Source organism: Crocodylus siamensis, chromosome 1 (genome assembly GCF_052110815.1).
Source record: "Crocodylus siamensis isolate JL-2025a chromosome 1, ASM5211081v1, whole genome shotgun sequence".
Lineage (NCBI taxonomy): Eukaryota > Metazoa > Chordata > Crocodylia > Crocodylidae > Crocodylus > Crocodylus siamensis.
In genome coordinates this window covers 5,138,565-5,165,853 of record NC_143395.1, presented here as the reverse complement: position 1 = coordinate 5,165,853, position 27,289 = coordinate 5,138,565, and positions in this window count along the sequence as shown.

Here is a 27,289-nt window from a genome sequence, read left to right as displayed (position 1 = left end):
ATCAGATGCTCAACTGAGCAGGTAATCTATTAATGGAAGAGACAACCAAGGTGGAGCTCCTCAATTCCACCTTTGCTTCAGCCTTCACCAAAAAAAAAAAAGACTTAAAAACCACAACCAGACAATAAGTAAAGCTAATCTAAAAAAAAAAAAAAGGTATGTAGATCGTGATCAGTAAGTACATGCCAGAGACATTTTGACTAATTTTAATGGAGGTCAAGCCAATCCAAATAATTAGCTTGGCAACACTGGCAATAACAATTTTTTAAGTCATGATAAGATTCAGGAGGACTGTATAAAATCTAGAATGGTGTCCATCTTTAAGAAAAGGGGGGAAATAGAGGCCTCAAGGAATTATGGACGGTCATCCTGACTTCAGTCCTGGGGAAGTTACTAGAGCAAATTGTAAAATCTTCAGTTGGTAAATACCTGGAGGTGGAAAGCCTCACAACTAGCAGCCGACATGGATTTCTTAGTAAGAATCGATGCCAAACCGACTTGAATTCTTTCTTTGACATGGTAGGTGATTTTGGTGAATAAGGGGGAATGTGGTAGACAATAACGTACCTAGACGCCGCTAAAATTTTTGACACACTGCCACATTCCTTTTTCATAAGAACGCTGGAGGAACACGGGCTAGGCAGAATTACCATTAGGGGGAGACGTATTTAATTGAATAACTGAAAGCAAACGGCAACCGTAAATGGATTGAAGTGAGAATCGCAGGCTGTTACAAGTTGAGGTTTTGGAGGGGTCCGTTGTGTTTGCTGCAGTTGAACATTTTTATTAATGACAAATGCAAGAAAAGAGGGTATACTGATGGGATTTGTAGATGACACAAAACTAGGAGGCATTCAAGCACCGCGGAGTACAAAATTAAAAATCAAATCTAGGACACTGGAGAACAGGTACAGAGAAAACAAAATGACATTCCACGAAAACTAAATGAAGCTGTTATATATAGGGGAGAAAACACAAGTGCACCAATGGGGGATTCACTGGCTTGATGGAGTTTATGGTCAATCACAAATTCCCTGAGTCAAGAACATGATTTTATTGAGTGAAAAGCGAATATACTTTGCGTTGCATTAAAAGAAGCATTATATGGAAGACACAGCTGGTGATGTTATCATTTCATTCAACTTTGGTTGCATTTGAGCACTGGGTCCAGTTTCAGGCACTGAATTTGAAGGCAGCTGCGGAGAAACTGGAGAATATTCACAGATGAGGAAAGACGATGATAAAAGGGTTGGAATGTAAGGCATATGAGGAAAATGGCATTGTTGGTTTAAAGAAAAGCAGATGGTGGGGTGGTGGAGAATAACAGTTTTCAAAGATTTGAAAGGCTGCCATAAAGAACAGGAAAGGAAAAGAAAAATTTCCTTGCTATAAAGGGCAGGTTAACAGGACATAGGCACTTAAGTGTGATTCTACTCCACTCTGCTCAAGTCCCTGAAAATCCAATAATTCATCTTCCTTTGTAACACACCATCATCTGACCCTTTGCTTTGACTTTTCTCATCTTCCATGAACCCTTAAGACTGAGTCATAGAAATGCAGTGAGGTTGAGAAGGATCCTCAGAGACTCAAGCAGGGTGGGACAGAATCAGACTTACACATGTAGGCCACGTCCAGATGGGCGCAGATGTGCAGTATGTGGCACTGCAGAGCCGTCTACGGCACCACACACTGCACGTGCCGGCATTCCCCATGCTGCTACCAGGAGACCCTGGGGTCAAAAAACCCATACTGAAGCAAAGCAGGGTGGCACACATGGTGGCAGGGCATGCCACCTAAACCCAGGGCCTGGCTGGCCGGAGCCACGCTTTGGCTGCTGGTCAGGCTTCCTGCCATAGCTGCGTCCCCAGGATGCCCCCAGGACCCCACCTGGTGTAACCTGCCATGTGCCATGTGGCATGGGCATTCCCCAAAGACAAGTAGCAGTGGTACAAGGTGTGCTGGTCCTACTTGTCCCCAGGGAAACAAACATCTGCGCTTGGCTGGATGTGGCCCCAAAGTCCACTTATGTTCCAAATTGGTGGAATAGAAAACTCTTATGAACACATTAATCCTTTGGTGGGGGGATCAAATATTAGACAGGGTGCCACCATTTTTGAACCAGTCTATGTGTACCAAACTTCTGTTACAGGTACAGACCAGTTTCCAATCACTTATACTGGTAAAAGTATAATGTGTGTACCTGGCCTTAATGACCATAGTTGCACAAAGCTGCTTATCCTATAACAGCGAAGTGATCTCTGAAGTTAGGAAAAGAACAGAGTAGACGAGTGATGATTCTTTGCAGAGGGATGCATTTCATCTTGGAGCAGATTGGTCAGCGACGTGCCATAACTGGAGACCCAGCCGGTGTTTCTCTGAACACACGAGGGGGAGTGAGAATGTGGTATTTATATGACACCGCCACAAGGCTCATATTTCTGGCGAGTCAATTTGATCTTTTGTAATGCTCTCATCTTTGTTTGGGGTCTGTCTGTATGATTTTATTGCATTTATTGTGGGTAGCTTTATGAAGTGCACATCAAAGCTGAGCTTGCATTAAGGCAAGGTTCTCTCCATTTCTTTGATGCAAATAAATAAGCACGCAGGCACGTGCACACGCACGCACACACACACACACACACACAAAAATCAGAGTGTTTCACTTGGCGCATGATCCTGAGAACTGCATATTTCACAGCTCACCACAGAAATCTCCCATGGCCCCAGGCAAGAAGACTTCTGCGCTGCTGCAGGGTGCTGTGTCTACGCTGGGTGGGGTCATTTAGCCTCACCGCCTGCTGTCCAATCCCATCAATCATCTGCCTGGAGGTCTGGTAAAGGAGAGGAGCTGGAGGCTGTACTTCTGCTCCATCTCAACAGCAGCTACTCTCTGGGCTGCAAATACATCACAAGAATGGAGGAATCCAAACCCAGCCAGAGCTTTTTGTTCCTTCTCAACCTCACTCATCTCTTTGTGTAATGATGAGTAAGGGAAAGGCCAGAGAGCAGCAATGTGAGCAACGAAGGGGGAAGCCTGGGAGCACCAGGCTGGAGGGTGGGAATGGTTTGGAAGGAGATCTGAACATCCAGCCACGAGTGGCAAAATGATCTCATGTTTAAAGCGCTGACCTGGGAAGTGGGCGAGCTCTGTTCAACATATAACTTTGTCCTGCCATAAGCTCTCTGCATGGTTTTGGATCTGTTTGCTTTAGCTCATTGTGAACTAAAGGTTATGATACCTTCCTTGCTCCCACCCATCACCAAATCATAGAAAAACAAGACTCAAAGGGACCACAGGAGATTGTCTTTAATGCAACCCCCTGCCCAAAGTAGCATCCACCATGTCTCAGCTATCAAATGGTTGTTGAACCCCTACTTCCAAAAAGTTCCTGTGATGGAAATATCATCAGTTCTCTAAGTAGTTTGCTCCAGGCCTCATAGTTACAAAGTCCATTGTAATATCCAGCCTGAGATCTCCTTTAAGACTTCTTTCTTGTACACCGCGCATCCCCAAACAGGCTATGCACTGTTTTTGGAAGGTAGAGTGTAGGAAAATGATTTTTCCAGAGTCATGGTCAACTGTGTAATATAGAGTAAGTCTTCCTGGAAACATACAGTGCCCAGGAAGACTGGCATCCCAGAAAACAGTCTGGGTGAGACAGCAGGAACTTCCTGGGCGTTCGGGACAGCAACAAGGCTGGGCCCCTTGTTGTAAGAACAGTAGCAAAACTGTTACTTCTTTCTGGAAATAGTTCTTTGTACCAGAAATAACATCTTTTTGACAAACATCATATTTCTAGGCAGCTATTCAGTTTGATTTAAGGTCATCAAGTGATGGAGAATCAATTACATGCCTTGGAACAATTTACCAATGGCTAATTATTCCCGTGATGATGACTTTGTGCCTTAGTTCTAGTTTAAATTTTGCCTAGCTTCAGTTTCCAACCAAGGGAGTTGATTATGCCTTTTTTTATCTTGCTAGATTAGAAGCCATCTATTATCAGAAAATTCCTCCTCGTGAAAGCTCTCCAGGCAGACAGGTCACCCTTCTACATCAGTCACTAGCTTTGTTTGTCTTGGATGAAAGAATTGGGGATTTATTCAGAAGTTATGTGTTTCCTACATAGATTAAGATTGGAGGTAGGCACATCCTGAGAGCTGGAACATTTCTGATCATCCTCAGATGGCCAAAATAGAGCTACATCTCAAATCTGGGAGTCCTCCTACCTTGTTGTCTGTGTTGAAGGGTAGAATTGGATTGTGATGAGTAATTTAGATATGCAAATCTAATGCCTCTTAGAGGTGGATTAGGATGTGACCCCCATTTCTTGAATAAAGGACTCCAAGGGTCTGATCCATTCCGACTCATGTCAATAGGAATCTTAACCTTGGGATTTGATTGATTTACCACTCTCCTTATTTAAGCTGTTTCAGCAACAAACACATTTGAATGTGTCTGCCTTCATGTATGGAGCGACCAGAACAGACAGAAATTAAACAAGTGTTCAGCTATGAGTTCTTGGTCTAAAAGGCATCAAGGCTATGGGGCAGTTAAAAAAAAAAGAAAGAAAGAATGTATTTGTTCAAAGTCTGCAAAATACAAATACAAAAGTATATTGTTAAAAAAAAAAATCCTTTTAATGTGGAGTTAGATCAGCCACTTCCCCTTACTGTTTCAGAACTAGACAGTGTGATTATGTATGTATGCCCTAAGTAGCCTCATGCACTTAAAATAGGTAGAACGCTGAAAGTAATTTTTTTAAAGACACGAAAAACATTTTGATGCCGGGTCAGGACAGCTGCAGTCAAGCAAACAGTCAGCGCCACTAGTCTGCTGCCTGAAAGACCATTATGGAAATTAGTCCCAATAAATTATTTGCTTTGACTTTTCTCATCTTACACAAAGTAACTGTTCATCATCTAGCTATTAAAAAAAAAAAAAAAGCGGGATTTAGAAAGCCCTAAATAACCGGTAATTAACTTTCTATTTCCTGTTATAAAAATTGAACATTACTAAAGGACTGAGTCATTTTGTATCATTTTCAAGGGAGGAATTGTCATTTCTATCATGGGCCCTTCCATAATTCTCCGTTTCATTTTAGTAGCCAAATATAACTAATAGTCACAATTGTCAGCGTCATATGAAACCAAAAGGATGTCGGAAATGGGAGTGGGGGGAAAAAATGTTTCCAGTTTTGTTTGAAATGATAAGTACAGCCCAGAAAAAATATAAGAGAAATCTGCAAGCAGGATCATTCTTCCAAGGGAGGACCATCCTGGTGGAGGTTTGGCAGGCAGGCAAATCATTAACAGCAGCAACAAGGGAGCATTCACTGTTGTGCGGCAACGTAGCTCTTTGACTGTGTTCTACGCTGAGAAAGGGAATGATGATGAAAAATGCCATTTCTAATATTTCCCTCTAATGGAAGGAACCATCTGAAATTAATGAGTCTTATTAATGTAAATTGCACTTCACTGTCAGACATAAATATCCCAATACCAAAGGGGCCCATTACTATTAACATCAGAAATGATCAACAAATAAAACTGTTAATGCCACAACATTTACTGGACAAATTGACTACACTTCAAGATGGGCTTATGATTGTGTCTTGCTGTTCAATTTCATTTCACTGGAAGAGGCACTAATGTGTGTTGTTATATACAGCTGGGGCTGCTTTTCAAAACATATGTATATTTTTGTATTGGGAGGTGATGGGAATTAACCAAATCTTTTCATTTTTTTGTTTCTTGGTCCATCCTGAATTTTTTTCCCCCAGAACAATTTGATTTTTTTTTTAAGAATGATAAAGGGAATTAATAAATTCAAATATGCACTCCTTAGGAGAGAATAATAAGAGCTGGTCAACATTTTTATTTTTCTTTTCCCAGCCAAAGTGGCCATTCTTCAAGAGTAAGGGCGGAAAAAAAAAGATCAGCAATGTTTTCCATTTTTTCCTATAGTATTTGCCCTATTTCCCCTGACATATTATCAAAAATGTTTCATAGCTCTAGCTTTTAGCAAGGCAACTAGTCAGTAATGAAAAGTTCAGGCAGTGATTTTCAGTGAAACAATTTGACAAAAATCTATATTAAACTTTTTTTTGGTAAAACAACGTAAAAAACAGGGCAAGTAGCAATATGGATAAGAAGCCAAATGCTTTGAAAGTGTTGGAGCGATGGCATTGCCATAATGCTTCAGGAAAATCCTTGCCTTTTTTTCCCATCCAAAGTGGCCTTTTTTCAAAAGTGGGGGCGGAAAAAAATAAATCAGCAACATTTTCCATTTTTTTGCTATAGTATTTGCCTTGAAAGGCAAGGATTTTTATGGGTGGTATTTTTTATTGGATGAAGTGCAAGTTTGGAATGGGTTTAGACAGACTGGTGAATGCATTGCATTCATTTTCAGGGCTCGATGTCTTGCTTACAAAAGCCAGCTACTACCAGCAACAGATACAGGGAGGGAGACGTGGCAGTACGATCACACCCTTCTACTACCGCCACTACCGGGGTCTTAAACTGGCACAGGGGAAGCCCCAGAGCTGCTCCTGCCCCACTCCAGCTGCAGAGTGCAGTTGATGGGGTTCAGGACTTGGCAGGCGGCAGTGACAACAGTAGGTGACTTTCTTCTTCCTGCACCTCCTACCTGCCAATCTGCCATGTTCCCTGTGGGCCAGAAGCAGGTACCAGAAAGAAGAACCCACCTCATGCTGCTGCCATTGTCCTCAGCTGTTGAGAACAAACAAGACCAGAGACAATGGGCACCCCTGCTTCATAGATTTCATAGATTTCATAGACATCAGGGCTGGAAGGGACCTCAGGAGATCATCGAGTCCAGCCCCCTGCCCAAAGGGCAGGAAATCAGCTGGGGTCATATGATCCCAGCAAGATAAGCATCCGATTTGCTCTTGAAGGTGTTCAATGTAGGTGCTTGAACCACCTCTGATGGCAGGCTATTCCAGACCTTGGGGGCTCGGACAGTAAAGAAATTCTTCCTTATGTCCAGCCTGGAATGGTCTTGTAATAGTTTATGACCATTCGACCTCATCATCCCTTGGGGCGCTGTGGTGAACAAACATTCCCCCAGATCCTGGTGGTCACCCCTGATAAACTTATAGGTGGCCATCAGATCACCCCTGAGCCTACACTTTTCCTGGCTAAAGAGTCCCATGGCTCTCAGCCTGTCATCATAAGGTCTGTTTTCCTGACCTCTGATCATGCGTGTGGCTCTTCCTTGGACTCAAGCTTCTCCACAAGCTTCTTCACATCCTTTTTGAATTATGGAGCCCAAACCTGAACGCAGTACTCCAGCTGCGACCTCACCCAGGCCGAGTACAAGGGAAAATGATGTCCCAGGATTTGCTCGAGAAGCATCTATGGATGCAAGCCAGTGTTTTGGTCACTTTACTAGCCACAGCATCGCACTGCAGGCTCATGTTCATCTTGTGGTCAACCATGACCCCCAAGTCTCTTTCCTCTGTAGTGCTAGCCAGCGTAACACTGCTGAGCCTATAAGGATGCTGCGGGGTTTTTTTCCCAAGGTGGAGAACTTTGCATTTTGTGGTGTTAAACAGCATCAGGTTCTCATCCGCCCATTTGCTGAGCCTGTCCAGGTCAGCCTGGATCACCCACCTCTCTTCTGGCGTGGATGCTTTGCCCCATAGTTTGGTGTCATCGGCGAACTCGGCCAGTCCGCTCCTGAATCCAATGTCCACATCATTAATGAAGATGTTGAACAATATGGGTCCAAGGACAGAGCCTTGAGGGACCCCTCTGGCCACAGGATACCATGACGATTGACTTCCATCAATTACGACCCTCTGGGTCCAACCACGGAGCCAATTTCCCAGCCAGTGGAACATGGTGGATCCAAGGCCACTATTGGCCAGTTTTGCCAAGAGGTGATCATGACTGGGGTAAAGTGAATACACCGGCAGGCAAGGACCGCATCCAGGCAGACCTGGATAGGTTGGAGAAGTGGGCGGATCTGAACAGGATGCTGTTCAACAAGGACAAGTGCAGGGTGCTGCACCTGGGGAGAGGGAACCAGCATTATGGTTATAGGTTAGGGGCTGCCCCTCTTGGCAGCCCACAGGCAGAGAGGGATCTCGGAGTCAGGATTGACTCCACGATGAATATGAGTCGCCAATGCGACGAAGCAATAGGCAGAGCCAACCGCACCCTGTCCTGCATCAACAGGGGCATCACTACCAGGTCCAGAGAGGTCTTGCTCCCCCCTCTATGCGGCGCTGGTCAGTCCACAGCTGGAGTCCTGTGTCCAGTTCTGGGTGCCGCACTTCAAGAAGGATGTGGAGAACCTAGAGGGGGTCCAGAGGAGGCCACTTGTATGGTTGAGGGCCTCCGTGGCCAGCCCTACGAGAAGAGGCTGAGGGACCTGAATCTTTTCAGTCTCCGCAAGAAGATACTGAGGGGCGATCTTGTGGCTGCCTACAACCTTTATCAGGGGCCACCAACAGGGACTCGGGGAAAGTCTGTTCACCAGGGCCCCCCTTGAAACAATGGCCACAAGCTGAGGGAGGATAGGTTTAGGTTAGATTAGGAAGAATTACGTCACTGTAAGGGTGGCCAGAGCCTGGAATAGGCTCCCCAGAGAGGTGGTGCTCTCACCTTCCCTATAGGTCTTCAAGAGGAGACTGGACAGGTACCTGGCTGGGGTCTTATGACCCCTGCCAACCCCAGTGCTCCTTCCTGCCCATGGCAGGGGGTTGGACTAGATGATCTGTCTAGGTCCCTTCCCACTCAGTGATTCTATGATTCTATGACATCAATCTATTCTCCCTTGTCCAGGTGATAGGTCACCTGGTCATAGAAGGAAATGAGATTGGTCAAGCAAGACCTATCTGCAGCAAACCCACGCTGGCTATCCCTTAGGATGTTGGCATCAGCCAGTCCATTAAGGATGGCCTCTTTAATAAACTTTTCTAAGATTTTCCCCAGGATAGAAGTCAGGTTGATGGGCCTAAAGTTAGCCAGATCCACTTTCCTCCCTTACTTCAAGATAGGCACCACAATGGCCTTCTTCCAGTCTTTAGGCACTTCACCAGAGCTCCAGGAGTTCTCAAAGATCTGTTCCAGGGGCTGGGCTATGATACTCACCACCTCCTTGAGTACCCTGGGGAGTAAACTGTCAGGGCTGGCTGACGTGAAGGTATCCAGCTTCTCAAGATGTTCTTTCACAAGGTCAGCATTGATGGAGGGCGGGGGATCTCCCTCATCCGGACCTCTCTGTCCCATAGCGGGCAAGGGCGTCCCATGGGACTGATGAAAGACCGATGCAAAGTACCCATTTAATAGGTTGGCTTTTTCCTGGGCATCAGTTGTCAGTTGCCCCATCTGGTTCAGCAGGGGTTTAATGTTGCCTTTGCTTTTCCTCCGGCTCCCCACATATCTGAAAAAGGACTTTTTATTGTACTTGATGCTCAAAGCTAGTTGGAGTTCAGTTGCAGCCTTGGCTTTCCTGGTTTGCTCCCTGCAGGACTGGACCAGTGCAGAATAATCCTCCTTGGAGGTGAATCCTGTCCTCCATCCTTTGTAGGCCTTTCTTTTTAGCCTCAGGAGGTCTGCTAGGTCAGTGGAGAGCCAGGGGGGCTGCTGTGCGCTCTTGCTGCCTTTCCTCCGTGTTGGAATAGACAAGGCATCTGGTTTCATATCAATAGAGGACAGAGGACAGAGTAGCAGAAAATTAGATTGTCCTCTCTGATGGCCATGCTATCCCCTGCCCTCAGTCTTCTCTTCTCCAGAGAAAATAATAGAAAGCACAATAATAGAAGCCGCATATGCACCATAAGAATCTGGGAGAATTTTAGAAGTAGTTAAACCACAGATATGAAACAACTGGGGAATATTTTTAGTGCGTCTCCTAGTTCATTCCCTTTCCTGTTGGAGATGGTTTATCTTGTATTGTGGTGTTTTTTCTCGTAGTGTTTGCTGTACACCTGACTGTAGGTCACAGCTCACTGAACAATGCTTGCTATTTCACACTCTTTTCCTTTGCATTTCCTGTTGGCTAGATTAGACAGTTCATTGATCTCAAGCTGTCTGGTGTACGCTTAAGGCTGCTCTGAGCTGGAGGCACAGCTTCATACCCTGGGCTTTGGCATGCACAGAGCAGGAAGCAGTGGGTGGGACTTGCTTGTCAGCAGAGTTCCTCAGCTCTGCAGGAAGGTAGTATTGAGATGTCCTGCATCCCATCATGCATTTCACTAATTTCATAGAAACTAAGGCTGGAAGGGACCTCAGAGATCATCAAGTCCAGCCCCTGCCTCAGGGGCAGGAAGTCAGCTGGGGTCAAAGGATTCCAGCAAGATAAGCATCCATTGCAGAAGGCATTCTAACTTCCTTTTGAAAACTCCACCACAAACACCTTCTGTGCTCCCGCAGCTCATGTCCAATGATTTAAATCCCTCTAGACAGATCCTTATGTGTATGTACAATACCAGGCACAAAAAAAAAATCAAGCCTGGATCCTGTTGATGCTACTGTAATGCAATGGATAATAAATGTTAATTAATGTAACGAAGGGTTTGGGGATCTTTTTCAGACCCATTTTACAGATGGATCGGTTTTGGTACCGTGTGGTTAAGTGACTTGCCTTTGGTCACAAGTCTGTGTCAAAGCCAAGAGTAGAATTGCACAGCTCATAAGCCCAAACCATCCAGCCTCTGTTTCCTGGCTCCTTTGCATTTCCTCATCGGAGCAATCTCTTTCTTTTTATTAGAGCTTCCCTTGTTCTTCTCCTCTCTACTCTTGTTTGCTCCAAAATGTCAAGTAAGAAACTGGATATGAAGTGCCAGATATATATATCTATATATGTAGTGCTTAATTCTTGGCAATTACGCCTGGCGATAATTGCTTTTGTGCATTAGTCATAATCACTTTTTAAGCAGCAAAGCCTATTACTGCTGTAGTGTGCAACTCCGATGCCCTGCAGATTTGAGTAATTTTGGGTAATGCAGCTGTGTGTGGTAAAAAGATTTTACAATGCCTATAAAATGTTGCCTCATGACATATTCAGCAGTGAATCTGTGGCACTGTAGCACAGTTTCAGTACTTTTCATTAAATACCATTACATGGTGCAGTTTTTAAACAAGAGCCATCCGCAGAGACTGGGAGGGAGAAGGCATTTCAAATCTGGAGAGTGTGCCGAGCTCGTGAGGATCAAACCAGACTCCGTGCATCAGGTCCACTTTGAGGTCCTTACAGATGCTATGCTCTGACATGGGTCACTTTGGCTCATCTTCCCTCAACCTCCAAGCACATTCCTTAAGGCAGCAGGTTGCTGCTCCCCAAATACAGCATTATCATTTCTTTTTGTTTCCTTTGCTATAATGGGGGGAAAAAACCACAACAAACAATGCAAATCGTTTTCCAGTAACGCATTCAAAATCCAAATGGATTTATAGGAAGCTCTTACACACATCTGAGGTTTCTTTAGGTCTGCTCTAACAATGGGTATTTCAAATATGACTGGGTATTTGTATGCACCGCTCTTAAAAATATATGAAATGCCGGGATTTGTGTTGGAAGGGCTCTAATGAGGGTCTTGATTTCCACTGAGTATTGCCCTGGATTGTCACTCACATCTGAGCAGTGTTGGGTTCAGCCAGGAGTCGCTATATGCATCCATGAATCCAGCGTCTCTTCAGTGTGCAAGCAGCCCACGGGTCCACTCCATGTGCAGATCGGAGTAGCCTCTTCCCACTCCTTGTGCAGAGGTGGGGGGAGTGGGTGGAGACCTAGCTGTTCCCATAATGCACTAGCAATGGATTTGATACATGGAGAAAGTAACTTGAGAACAGAAAAGGGACTGGTGCAGCTTACTCCCGCTAGAGAAGAAGAGGGATGCTGCAACTGAATTAGGATGCTGTTCCAAAGGCAGCTTTGAAAACTAATGAAAAATGTGGGTTTTTCCCCATATGTGTTTGAACTGCAGGAAATAAATGCCACCTCAAGCTGTGGCCCTTGAGATATCTTGCTCATGAAGAGTCTTGCCTAGCATGGGGGTGGAAGAGAAGATTTGTGCTCAGGTTAGAAGTGTGACTGGAGAAGAGCAGACTTTTTTTTTGGAAATCAGCAAGTGAAAACGTATGTTGGTTACATATGGTACAGACGTGGGCAAAACTGTGAGAAAGCTGCTGTGGAAAAAATGGTTATGCATCAACTCGGCAGGGGTCAGCTGGAGAAGAGATTATGGCGAAGCAGATCATCAGGACATCAGCTTCTGAGTGTTCAATGGTAGCAATGGACCAAAAAGGTGGTAGAAAGTTGTGCTACAATATGTCCAATATGCCAACGTGTAAAATTATTTTCTTTTAAGCTTTAGGGCAGTGCAGCTGTCCCTTACTGGGGCTAGATCATGAAGCATCCATTCTGATCTGTGTAGGAGTTTCACATCTACTTTGTATAGAAGTACAGGAGGACACAAAGATTTCATAAATATTGGGGTCAGACAGGAGCATTCGATCAGTTAGTTTGATCTCCTATATCACAGGGCATTACACTTAATCCAAATACCCTATATCAAACCCTCTATAGCAACTAAATGTTTCAGTCCTTAAAAGCCTACAATGTAGTCTCAAGAATGGGAAAGACATACCCCCCTTCCCCCCCCGCCCCACCGTAAAAGTGTCTGCAATGGGAGGGAACTCATTAGGGGTGTAAGATGTGCAGATGATCCCAGCAAGTAAATCACATCCCCTGCTGCTGTGGAAAGATGCAAAACTCTGATAAAGAGAACCAGACACAGCAACTTGGCCCTGTAGAGAACTTCTCATGGCACCTTGTTGTATCCTGCTCAGTCTGACACCTGGGCATCATCCTTCTCTTCAACTGTGAAGGAAAGGGAAAAGATGCACAGAAATATGTAATACGGATGCCATATTACGTACAGGGGAAAAAGTCCTTCCTGACCTGTATACAAAGATCTGAAGTATGAGACTTAAATATAGTAATCGTCTTAATGTTGAATAGCAAATGTTGTCAGCATGTTTAGGGCAATGTCATCAGTCCCCAACTACTGGCACTTGACCTAAGTAATCGCTACCGGGCAATGTAGTTCAATCTCTGAATTTTTATGTTGAATCTTCCTGATGAAAACACTGGCCTAGGAGATCTCTTGGATACAACAAATGAAACTGAAGAGAGCACAATCTTTTCATGCAGTATCCAGAAGAAGAAAAAGAAATTAAATTCACCGGAGATGCAGTTTGCTGCGACAGCCAACATTTTCACAATGTTTCACCAAAAAAAGCCCTTCAAAAATGTTTTTTCAGTCTTCCTCCTCTTGCCCCATCAAGGGTTGCCATTCTGTTGCCTCCCCTGCTGCTAAGAGCAGGGGGCAATGGGGCATTTCAAAGCACAGTTTACAAAGACAACATTTTCAAGTGAGATGATTTGCAAGTGTTTGAAAGTTGAGGAGTGTGCGGCTCCTTTGGAATCTCATATCTCTTAGTGAAAGCAAGAGACGGCTAACACCACCCATGCTGTGATCCAATCAAATGTCACGAGTACTGTGCCTTCAGAGATCTCTCAACATTAAGTCCTAGAGAAGCCCACAGGCACAATTATTGAAAAGAAATGTGTCGCTATCACACTTAATTAGTTTCAATTAAGCTAGGATTGAGATGTCTTCCTTGATGAACTTTTACCTTCACAAGACACATGCATCGTTTCTCCTTCAGATCATATTCCCTTTGAACGGCCCCAAGATAGCTTTACTTCTAACATCCTGCTCTGCTTTTTTGTCTCAACGTGATTCTGCAGGTGACCCCCAGAGGGATGAGACGGCTGTTTCACCTTCATCATCCAGGAGTCCCTGGGATCTTGGCTGACCGCTAAAAATAATATTTGTCGCAGCTGGCCAGAAATCCTCCATTTTTAATCCTGTCAGAAAATGCTGAATAATTATAACAATCAAAATATCCTATGGGAGGCATGCTTTATTTTGGTGATTAAAAAACAAATATAAATCACTTAGGTTTTCAATGGAGTCCTGCCAACTGATCCGTCTACCCACCTTCCTAGCTCCTCAGGTGCCCACATTGTGAAGCCAGGTGCTGAGCCGGGCCACCGAGCTGTGGTACCAGGGACTTCCCAGCTGTTGGGGCTCTAAGTGCTCAGACTGGTGAGGAACGTGGGAGCGAGAGATGGTGGTGCATTTGTGTATCCCATTCCCCAGATCCCTGGAAAGCTCTCTCCTGGGCTCTCCAGGCTAACCGACTCATTCAAGCACAGGATCCCTAGGCTGCACTATTCCTCCTAGTACTTCCTACCTGGAGAATCAAGTTTCTCTTGAGGGACGGCACAAACCGATAGTTCTATTTAGTTTCTTCCATAGTTTCATAGTTTGTAGGGTCGGAAGGGACCTGAACAGATCATCAAATCCGACCTCCTCCCATGGCAGGAAAGAGTACTGGGGTCAAATGACCCTGGCAAGGTGATTATCTAGCCTCCTTTTGAAGACCCCCAGGGTAGGAGCCAGCACCACTTCCCTTGGAAATTGGTTCCAGATGGCCACTAGATCCCCCTCGGCCTTCTCTTGTGGAGGCTGAACAGGTTCAGGTCCCGTCGCCTCTCCTCGTAGGGTCTGCCCTGCTGTCCCCAATCATGCGAGTGACCTCCTCTGGCCCCTCTCCATGCTGTCCACATCCCTCCTGACGTGCGGCGCCCAGAACTGGACGCAGTACTCCGGCTGTGGCCTGACCAGTGCTGCATAGAGGGGAGGATCACCTCCCTAGACCTGCTCGAGACACATCTGTGGATGCACGACAAGGTGCTGTTGACCTTCCTGACCGTGTCCTCACATTGTCAGCCCGTGTTCAACCTGGAATCAATAATGACTCCAAGATCCTTTTCTGCCTCTGTACTGATGAGAAGGGAGTTCCCCAGCCTGTAGGTATGCTGCTGGTTCTTCCTCCCTAGGTGCAGTATCCTGCAATATTGAATCCTATCCTATTCTCATTTGCCCACCCCTGTAACCTGTCCAGATCTAGTTGTAGCCTGTCCCTCCCTTCTAGCATGCCTGCCTCTACCCACATCTTAGTGTCATCTGCGAATTTGAGCAAGGTGCTTTTCACCCTCTCGTCCAAGTCGCTGATGAAGATGTTGAACAGTGCGGGCCTGAGGACCGAGCCCTGGGGGACCCCACTGCCCACAACCCTCCAGCTCAAAAAAGACCCATCCACCACCGCTCTCTGGGTACGGCCCTCCAGCCAATTTGTGACCCATCTGACTGTGACTGTGTGGGCATCAGTGCCACAGTCGCCTACCTTTTTAATGAGAACGGGGTGAGAGACAGTGTCAAAGGCATTCCTGAAGTCCATAAAGACTATGTCCACTGCTACACCTGCATCCAAGGATTTTGTGACCTGGTCATAGAAGGCCACCAGGTTGGTCTGACAGGACCTGCCCCTAATGAACCCATGTTGGTTGCCCCTAAACAGAATCTCCCCTGCTGGTCCCTTGCAGATGTGCTCCTGGATAATTTTCTCAAAAAGCTTACCCAGGATCGAGGTAATACTAACTGGCCTATAGTTTCCAAGGTCCTCTTTTTGAAAATGGGGACCACATTGGCCCTTTTCCAGTCCTCTGGCACCTGACCAGAGCAGCATGAGTGTTCGTAAAGCCATGCCAGGGGTCCTGCAATGACCTCTGCCAGTTCCCTCAGCATCCTGGGGTGGAGATCATCTGGACCTGCTGACTTGAACACATCCAGCCCCCCCGTAAGTTCCCTAACTAGGTCTTCCCTGACCCTAGACCTGGGGGTGCCTCTCCTGAGTCTGTTCAGTGCTGGTGCCCCTCCTGAGTCCATCTGGAATCCCGGTGGGGGGATGTCCCGGCCCCTGCTCAGAAAAAAAGAAGCAAAGAATTTGTTAAAGAGGTTAGCTTTACTGTGTGGTGCTCTGTGCGCCCCAGCATTGCAGCATTCGTAAGCAGCCTGCTACCTAGAGGTACATAGCAAAAACATTTAAAAGTGTCTCAATGTCTGAATCGTCGAATGCTTCTGAATCTCTCTGAAACAATTTGGAGGGTTCCAATTCGAATCAAACAGATTAAGGGGTCCTCTGATTTGATTCAGATTTGGAGATTCAGCCACCGAATCAGGCCTGAATCTCTGCTGAATCGAATCAGGGCCGAAGCTCTGCACAGCCCTAGTGCCTATTACCGATGTCTTTACTGCTGCTACCAGGTGTGAAATGTGTTACCTTGGCTTTGACTAGCTTTGCTTTCTCTTTCTCTCTCTTTTTCCTCTTTCTTTTATGTTTACTGCAATTTATTCACATTTCTAAGTGAGAGATCACTTCAAAGACACCAACATTGCTCTTTTAATTTCTTTAGCTTTCTCTTGTTCTATTTTCTGTTTCCAGCTTGAGACATCAATTGGAAGAACTCTATCACGAACAGCTTCATTTTCATTGAATCAGCACTCTCTCAAGTGGCAGGATGGTTAGATGAAAATGTCCTGGCCACCTCCACATTTTTAATCAGTCCATGTCTTTGGAACGATAGCCTCCTTTCAAAATTACATATTTAATTCCATTATGTACAGGCACACCTTTTCCTATGGAACCTATAAAGCAATAATAGTATCATAATAGAGCAAATAATAGTGTCAACCTATGGAGCAATAAATAATATCATGACACCAACTGGATGCAGGTTACCACATTTCCTGACCTCAGCCATGTCTTTCCTCTTCCCAACTCATCCCAGTAACCCATTACACTGATTAGATTCTCTCTTTCAAGGACTCTGATCAGGCAGGGAAGCTTGGGCTAAGTACCTCCGCAGCCAGACCTGCAGTGAGCCCTCTGCTAACAGACTCTGCTCCACTTTAGAAACCGTGAGCATTTTGTTTGGCTTCTGGCAGCACCATCTATCCATTTAGTACCAGCTGGGTGCATGGGTTTCCAGGCCAGTCAACAGTTCTGACTTAGTCTGGTGTGGCACATCTCCTGCCTCTTCAGCTTTGTGGTTTTCCTGGCTTCTGGCCCTGGTATTTGCCTCTTCTTTGGACTTTGAACTTGGATTTCCCTACAGATCTGTGTTCTGGTTCCTGATGCCGACCTTGGCTCTGTTTTTAGACTTAAAATTTTGCATTTTCCCTTGGACTTGGTAGCTTAGTTTCTGGCTTTTTAGATTCTAAACCTGGCTTTTATTTGAGATGGTCCTCCAGCTTCTCCTGCCATATGTGATAATTAGCCATTGGACCCTCATCCCATCCTCAGACCTGATTTCTGTGTCAGATCACCCTCGACCTGGTCCCTTAACACTCTCTTCTTAAGGTGGTGCACAGCTGTTTCTAAGTCCAATATATAAACCCTTTGTATTAATCCAATTATCCTCAGGGAAGAATGATGCTTGCCCAGTACTCTTCCATGCAAGTCTAACGTTCACACAGGGTCCGTAGGAGAATGGTGATTCAAATGCACAATGAATAAAGTTTGAGATTTACTGACCTCAGTCTTGGGACATAGCACCATGTTTTCAGGATCTCCTGATAACCAAAGGCATAACACTGTCCTCTGATAGTAGCATAACTCGAGAATATTTGCTGACCACCACTTTTGTCTGGAATGAAAGGAAACAAAAACATGTGGTGTGTTGTCAACACCTTGGCAATATCAGCCGTTCCTCAATTACTTTTGTTTACAAATTACTCCTAATTTCGTTCTTTAAAGCTAGTTAAGAACAAATGCTGGTAGGATTGATGGGGAACTAACTGCATGATTAAGTAATTACATTTTTAAAGCTTGCCTTACACTACGACTAATGATTTGTCACACAGTAGCAGAAACCCAAGATAATGAATGAGAAATGTTTACAAGCACTTAGTTTCTTCTCAATCTTTTATCATGCTGAGGCTGGAACCATACAGTGCATCTAATATTTAAAGAAAGAAAATCTATCACATGGTCTCAGTAGCCTTTTGTGCAATCAGTTTTATGCTCTATAACAGTATACAATGTATTATTTAATTGGTTTAAAATACATCATTATTAGGCCAGACTGAAAGTATTTTGGTGAAACAGCTGTCTATGGGAAAATGCTGGTTTGGCACAATTGAATCCTGTCATAGGATGATGATGTTTCGTCAAATTTACAGGAAAAAAAATCCAAGTATTTCATTTCAAGAAGATCAAAGCCCTGCATTTTAATCAATTCAAAGCTCTTTGTTTTGATGTCATCCTTTTTCTTTTATTTTTTACATTGATATTACAGTAAGAGTCAAAACAAAGCTCTTTAACCTTCATGTAATCAAGCATTTCAAAAAAGTTGTTTCAATATACCCAAATTGGTTTTTCCCCCCTTAGAAATTAAAGAGAAATTTCCAGATTCTGTATCTATTTAAGAATTTCAAAATGTTGAAATTTCCCCTGGAACAGATGATCAGAAGATCTAAATAGTTGACCTGAGGCAGGGCACTTGATGCCCAAATGCTTATTTCTAGAGTTGGTCCCATAAAAGATCTCACAAAAAACGCTGACTTTCATACACTTCTAGGATCAATATGGTTGCAACAATACAAAAGAGTGGAACAAATTAAATGAAATCAGAGAATTTTTTTTTTTACATAATGATAACATCTGAACACTTCCAAAGAGACTGAACTCTAGTTGTGTTTTGCACTGAACAGGTATTAAAGACTAACTCTAAACCCAGTGTCTTCAGAGAATATCACACCAATGTAATGTTGGTGTCAAAGGAATTATTGTCTATAAGTAGCACAGTGGAAATACAATAAGTACACTCCTTCTATGGGTCCCACAGAAAGAGACTCAAAAGACTTGCTTAATGGCACATGAGGTGTCATTAGTAAGACAGGAAATTGTACCTGAGTCACCTGGACAGCAGGCCAGCACCTTTTTTACTATGCTGTGCACTCTCCCAAAGCCCATAAGCCACAAAAGAAACCCTCCCATTTCTCAGGGATTTGAGTTAATTAATAGTTCCACTTTATTCAGAATATATTCAGTGGTCCACAGCATGACAGCACTGTCACCCACACCAGTGGCTTGAGTCATCTTTTTTCTGGTTGCACTTGGACAAATGCAATGTCATTGACTCCAAAGAACTGTGGATTAGAGAGAGCAATGGTTCTTGTGACTTGTGAGCTGTGAATTATGTCATAGCGGGAATGTCTATATGCTATGTTTATTGTAGGGCTGAATAATTAGCTCCACAATAAAGTCTTAGCATCTACACATGTAGTGCTAAGCCACAGTAAACTAATAAACTCTGCCTATGGAAGCATACTTAGTGCATAGTAACACACATGTAGATGCTGACAGGGCTGGCTGGGGCACAGGGTGCTTCGGTGTGGGGGCTGCCTGCCATCTAGCCTGGCACTGGAGCATCCTTGTGCCCCAGTCAGCCTCTCTGAAGCATGTTGAGCCAAGTCAGAGCAGCCTCGGGCTGACAGACTGACCCCCCTGGACTCCTGCCCACCAGAACTGCTGCAACCCAGCTCAATGTGCTGCGGTCCTGGATACATGTGCACATGCAGTTCCCAGGAGCAATATATTCCAGTACTGCATGAGGTGGAGTATATTACTTCACACTAATTGCATATGTAGATGTGACCACTGAATCCAATAGAAGCTGTTTTTTTTAATACATGAACAGGACCTAATTATTCCCTTTTAATGCATATATCAGATAAGACACAAAAAATAAGACATATATTGGGCAATCTACACATATGCTTTAATGTGCCATAGACTTTTACTGCATATTAAAGCATCATGTAAATAGCTGTGACATTACACTAATGCACAGTAGTCTACGGCACATTAAACATCACTAAAAAAGTATGCAAATGCACTACTGAGCATTAGTACAGCCTAATGCACATTCATTTAGTACCTCGGGGTGCCTATACACAAGCAGCAAGGCTGCTTCAACACACTGGAATTACAGCGCATCAGAGCAGACTTGATTAATTGAGTCTGCTGGAATGTAGTAATTATTGCACTCCAGCAGCCTCCAACCTGTTGTGTATCAGTGTCCCAGTGCTTAAAAATGGCCATGGGGGTGCTTTATCTAAAGCTCATTGAAGGAGGTTTAGATACAATGTCTCCACCATCATTATTCAGTGTGGAGATGTTGATACACAAGACACACTGGGCACTTTAATTAAAGCACCTCCTCGTAGAGCCACCATAATTAAAGCACCTCCCCTCCACCCCCGGGCATGTGTATAAATGCCATCACATTGGAGGTACTAAATTTAATGCACTTTAGAAAGGCACATTAATGCACATGTAGATGTGCCCAATATTTAGGATACTTTTAAATGCAAATAATGCAAATACTTTTAATGATCAACAATAATTACACCATGAATAATTCAGGAACTCAAAGGGACTAATGATATGGCAGCAAGCGCTATCACTGTATGTCCACATCTCAGGTTATTTGGTGATATGTTATGCTGTAACATCTCAAACATACCTCGGGATGGGGGGGGGGGAGATGTCCTGGCATTAAACCAACAAACTTCCCACTGAAGTAGATTGCATTTTTAAGAGAGACTAAGAATTTTGGCATCATTTCATGAAGCAAAAACTGAAGGGATAGATACAAATCTTAAACGTAATTTTTATTTTAATATATATCACAAAGTACGGGTAAATTCATCATCATCGTCATCACCTAATAATAAGATTAATTGATTTTCAAGTCAAAAAAGAGACTTTGTGGTAATTCATTCGGATCTCCTGCATAACACAAGCTCCTATGAATCCAGAATTCAGCCCACAACTTCTGTTTGAATTAGAGCATACTTTGTATTTATTCATTTATTGTTTGTTTGAGCAAACGTCCCTCTTGATTTCAAGATTTCAGGCAGTGGAGAATTTACCACATCCCTTGGTAATCTGTTCCAGTGGTTAGTTAGCCTCACTTGAAAATTTGCTTCTCATTTCTAGTTAGAACTTTGCTGACTCTGACATCAAGACACTGAATCTTGTATGTTTACTAGATGGATAAGTAGCAGTTTTATGGTAAATGATCCATACTAATAGCTAACTGTGGAACTCTTTATGCTCCTGATGAGATCCAGAAACCCAGGCAGCTTCATACATGATCCTAGAGTCCAAGCAATGGGAAATAGTTGCACCTTGATTTTTTTTGTGAAGGAAAGGAAAACAGAACAATACACATAGAAGCAACTTTCTGTATTTTGGTTCTTGTTGATATATAATTAGGCATTTCTCCCTGAGAAGGGTATTTTCTTTTATGCGTCTGTGACTAACTTCTGGAGTTAGAATGTCCTCCAAACAAAGGTCTGCATTATTTAATGGGAAAGGAGAGAAGAACTGGCATTCAAAAGCATAGGAGGGGTGTCTTCTATCTATAGATAGGAGAGATATGCACAGCTCTTCCTTCCCCAAAAGTGCATTTGTTATCTTCCAGGTATGGGGGATGCCAGTTAATCAAATATGCCAGTTAATCAAATATACCGTGTCCAGGGTACCAGGGTTTTCAGTCCCTGGCGTCAATGTGCTAGGGGACTGGGGGGGCCCATGGAGGCTGCTTTGCCCTGGGCTGTGGCCCACAAGGAAGAAGTGGGACTTGGTTTGCGGCGGCAAACCTGGAAGTGGGACTTCCAGTTTTGCTTTTGCCATGTCTCTCAGAAGGAAGATTTGTGTTGACAGATGCCAGATAGTGGAGCTTTCCAGTTGGTAAAGTACGTGGTATCAACCCTACATGGAGGAGGTTCTACCCTCTCCTCACATGGATCATTCTTCTCTTAGCCTCTGGACCTCTGGTCCATTCAAAAGGGGTCCTTGTAGTGCCCACTGTTCAGTGGCGGTACCGCTTGAGAAATCCTTTCTACTGCTACAAGCTGGCGAGGAGTGTAAATCCTGAGATACCATGGATAATGAAGTATATAAAACACTCCAGAAATTCACTCCAGAAATAACAGCAGAGAAGGGAATAGTACTAGAAACAGGAACCCAGGATCTAGGGAAGGTTAGGGGTCAAAGTTAATTAACTACTAGAATAAATAAACCAGTCACCCACCTCTCCTTGCTTACAACGTCTAAGAAACTGTACCAACCTCCATGGCTTATCTCTGAGGAAGACAGCATAGCTCAGATGGTGTGCTCTGAGATGGAGAGTTGCAGTGCTGTGCTACTGACTGGCTAGACTGAACTTCACTTCACTTTTCCTGCACTCAGGGGTAGGCCGGATTTCCCCACAACTCCAGACAAGCTTGTTGGTTTCCCCAATGAGGAGCCCTGTTGGGGTCATGGCTGGCTAGTGGTAGCCATTTCTCTCTGCATGGTGGTCACTGACAGGCAGAACCTCAAAGTGATATAAAGACCCGTTGGGAGAAAGGGGAATTTAATTGGGGCTGTCTGAACCACACTGTTTCTTTCCCATTCCAAACTCAAAACCCCCCCTTCTACATGACAAATCACACTTCCCTTTCCCTGTTTAAGTTGCTGAGCTTGCTTGTCATTGGTCCAGTACAGCTACTCTTTCAGAACACCCCATGCAGCCTCAACAAAGCCCTGGCTGGAAAGATATAGTTGGGGATGGTCCTGTTTTGAGTAGAGGATTGGACTAGATGACCTCCTGAGGTCTCTCCCAACCCTCATTTTCTATGATTCTGTGCAGATGAATCCCAGCTGGTCCTGGCATGAGCTACTAGTTTCTTCTCTTTCTTGACTCTAAGCATACTGGGAATGGGATAAGGGATTCTGGAAGTTATCTTAGACTTACTTAGTCTGTTTGATAGAGCCCTTAGAGACTCAGATCAAGGCCACAGGAGATGGGGAAGGCTGGGGGTGGACATGGGAGGTGAAGGCCATTATATTTATACTTTGGATAACAAAAAAATCGTTTGAAATTTTAATATATTTCTGTCAATATTTAAATGAATAAAAAGGGAAGCCCAGTAGAGGGAATTAGGAAAATATGCATGCCTTTTTCTGCATCTAATTGACCAGTTATAGCTGCTGCTTTACATTCTTACAGGTGTACTCATTAGCACACTATTTAAGATCCTGTTTGAAACATCAAGCAACAAAGGGTTTAAGAGCTCACCCTGCTAATATCAGCTCTGCTCCAGAATTATTCTTCATGAGACAGATGCAGTTCAAAGGCCCCAACTAAGACTGGAAGTCTATGGTGCAAGGGGCTGTACAATAATAAGAGATAGGTTCTGTGCCAAACAGTTTCCAATCTAAGGGTGCCTATATACATGCTCTGCATTATAATTAGAACATGTTGGAGCAGACTCAATTAACCAAGTCTGTTGGATAAAAAATGATTAGATTAATTGACTCTAAAAGCTATTTGATTAATTGAGTCTGGTGGAGCATACTAATTAGAACACTCCAGCATGCCTCACCATCACACGTATTGTGTTCCACATTTCAAAATTACCATGGGGGCGCTTTAACTAAAACTCATGGAATGCGTTTTAGTTCAAATTCAGCCATTTTGAAATGTGGGACACTTGATATACATGATAGTGAGTTGTTCTAATTAGAGCGCTCTAATTAAAAGGCCGCCTCCCCAACCCTGGGCATGTCTATAAGCATCCTAAATGAAAAAAAGGAGCTAGAAAGAGAAACAGAGCTGAAGTGATTTGTCCAAGGTCACAGAGCAAGGCAACGGCGTAGGTAGAGGTAGAATTTCCCTCTCCGCTAGGCTCTACTACCTTCCTTGGAATTGCCCTCCTATCTCAAATGAAAAGCCTTTTGATTGCCTCAACTTGCAGCAATGATGAACAATTACCTGCTGTAAAAAAGCATGAGTTGCTGACAGCGGTGATGGCGGGAGGGGGGATGACGGGTGTTTGTTATGTTGCTGACAGAAGATTAAGTATAATCTAAATCTTAAAATGGTACTCAAAGGTGCCATCCTCTCCAGAAATAACTAAATATATAAATAAAAATAAAGCACCACACCCAACGGCACTAAAAGAAAATGCAACATTGCTTTGCATGTCAAGCCGAAATATTTTTTCCTGCCTGCTTTTTCGCGTCTGCCTCCCCCTACCTCGCCTTCCAGCCAGTTCCTCTTTCAAACACAAAGGACAACTAAACCGACATCAAGTAAAGTTAGTATTCCACTGTCATTTCTCTAGACATCATCCATGACAGCTGCGCTCGCGGTGATTTGGTCCCTCACACGTCACTGTTTTGCTGTCAGCTCTCCATTTCACATTGCAGAAATCCTTTCTGTCAGCTCCCATTCAGTTTGATAGGTCAGGCTTACACCTGCAAGCCGGGGCAGTGCCTCCCTGACAGGATCTGTCACAGCACAGCAGTCACCGCGCTCAGCCAAACAGCAACTTCACTCAGCGGCAAGTTTGTTAAGATGACTTTTAAGGGGCTGTTTTCTCCCGCTCTTTCCACCCCCCCTACCTGTTCAGTGCCAGCAACAGATGCTGGGAACTACAGGAGAAATGACAATTTTCATCATGTTGGGGTGAGAACCAAAGACTTGCAAGGACAGCATGGGATGATGGCTTGTTTTTTTTGTTGGGTTTTTTTCATTTACTGGTCTGTGCCAAACTTATTACAGGGTGGAATAGTAGCTAAGCGTTTCCCTGGGTGGCATGCATCTCCTGCAACATTTAGATATGTCTCCCTGTTTCTAAGTGGTGCAGTTCCTGGAATCATGGAAATTCAAGATGGCAGAAACCCATGAGATGATCTGATCCATCTGCTCCTGGCAGAAGCTGATAGATCAGGGACCAGAAGCTTGTAGATATTCTTGAGGCATGTCCTCCAGCACTCTGTCCACTCACATTTAAATTTAATTAAGTGCAGGAAGTAATAAAGCTTTTGTTAGAAAGTTTTTAGGAAGTGTCTACTGTTATTCAGCCTAGATTTTCCTTTTTTAAAATTTTGTCCAACAACAGCTAGTAATAGACTCTTCTGCAAGTTCAGGGAAAGGCTGCATGGACCAGCAAAGAGGGCACTAGAATGGGCATCAGGAAACTTGCGTTCTTCTCAAACCATGATGTCCAATCTCATTTCCCCTTCTGAAGTAATGAGCTCTTATGATATGCATATACCATGCCTAGTTCAATGGGTTGCCTTTTTAACAGGAGTTACTGTTAAATAGATAACCAATTCTGCTTGTCCTTGGTACTGTGCTATCAAATGTTTTCATGTGCTTACCACGTTGTCCTCTGGAAGGCATTAGACCATATTTATTTTTCTTGTTATATACTCGCATCTTTTTATTTAATCCTACTTCAGGGCTAATTTTTCAAAAAAAGGGTAAGCAAAGGAACTCTCTGCTTTGGCCACTATTTGAACTATTTACCTCCTAAGCTTAACATGCCATCAGTTCTCTTCAATTGAACAAGGTTTTTCAGTGGCAAAAATGGTGAACTGGAACATTTGTTACTGAAAAAGCAAGTCACCAAAAGGGTTATTCCATTTGTGGTGAGTTTTGTGTCCTGAAATATTGCTGATGCAACAGCAACAGAATGGTATTGCTTGGTTGGGAGTTTTTATCCCAAGAACGTTAAGGTCAGAAATGTTTGGGAATACTGGATTTGGATGGAAAAGCTCCCTTAATGTCTTTACATGGACTTTTGAGCATGTCCTTGAGTGGTCTACCTAAGCAGTTAGCATCTGTCTAAGCTCTGCTGCAGTCTAGTTTGTTGCTGTGTGTGCACTTGAGTGAGTTCACGTAGGACTTCACTAACCCTCTTCCAAGCACACTTCAATTCCATGTACATCACTGAATTCAGTTCAATAAATGGCACTTCTGGGAATGTCCACTTTTTGCCTGATAGATTAGGGGTTACAGCACTTGTCCATGTCATGGGGTATCTGGGTTGCATCCCAATCCCAGCCAAAGGAGTTTAACACCACATTTCCAGATTACTGAGTAGGCTAAATAAGGGCACCTCCCATCCCTTCTGTTGAGGGTGGGCTATGCGGTACCCAAGAATACAAGCGTCATGGGACTGGAAAGACAATAAGCAACAACAACAGCAAAAACAAGCCAAGCCTCTGGAGACTAATGCTTTTGCCACTGGCACATTTATGTCCCACTTTGACCCAGCCACCTCAATGGCCTGGCCCTTCTGCCCTAGGGGCATTAAGGAGAACCTCTTTCATGCTTTCCTCGACTGTCCCTGTCTGCAGCCACTCTTTCTCACCCTCCAGCCACCGCTGTGGGCACTGGGTGGGAGCTTCTTAGAGAACACCTACGTGTGCTCCTACCTGTACCGGGTGGCTGTCTGCCTGGCCAACTTTCTACCGGATCAGGCCAAGATGCCTATCCTCAAGAGCTGCTGCAACTGGCTTGCTGGGACCAGCTCAGACAATGCCCTGTGGCTTTTCGGCCTCCTGGTGTGGGCACGCCTCTTGCTCGACTTTGAGCATGCTGTGCTTCGGTGGGCAGTGCCCACCTTTGAGGCATGCTGGGCCCTTGAGGGAGCCCTGTGCCATGCGGAGGACAGCCAACTTCAATATGCGCTCCGATGTCATGACCAGTCTGGGCGACTAGTCAGGCTTGGTGTTGGACTGCGACTCCAAGCTTAAGCCGCACCCTGGGACCTCACCAGGCTGCTTTTTGCTGTTTTTGCTTTCATAGTTTTCATAGATTTCATGGACATTAGGGCTGGAAGGGACCTCAGAAGATCATCGTGTCCAGCCCCCAGCCCAAAGGGCAGGAAGTCAGCTGGGGTCATAGGATCCCAGCAAGATAAACATCCAATTTACTCTTGAAGGTGTTCAATGTAGGTGCTTTGTGTGCAAAGTTGGAGGTGTTGTCACATGTATGATTGGATAGAACAGGGTAGGAAATGTTTGTTTATAGCTGGCTTTGGACTGTACAACCGTGTGGCCGGTGTCCCAACCACATAATGGTATGTTAGATACGATGTGTAATACTGCAAAGGTGTTTAATACTGCATCACAGTGTGATGTTATGACTGTAATGACATGGTGCTCTTAGTTTGATGGTAATTTGTTTGTCTTCGCTTTGTAGATTGGACCTAGACCCCAGAGGGGCCAACTTTTTGTACCCCAAACCCCTGAATAAAGTAGCTAAAAAGTCAGTCCTTCCTTCCTTCCTCTAAGTTTCATGATTGTTTATTTGTGCAGATAAAAGGAACGGAAAATACACTATGCAAACTTTGCTATCAATTCTGCTTCTCACCCCTAAGAACATCAAACACCAAAGTGTCTTTCTACATCATTTCAGGCTACACTAGGCATAGCAGCATCTTTTTCTAAAATCTGATCTTTCTTTGCTGTTTTGTCAGGGACAAAGGAGGAGTAC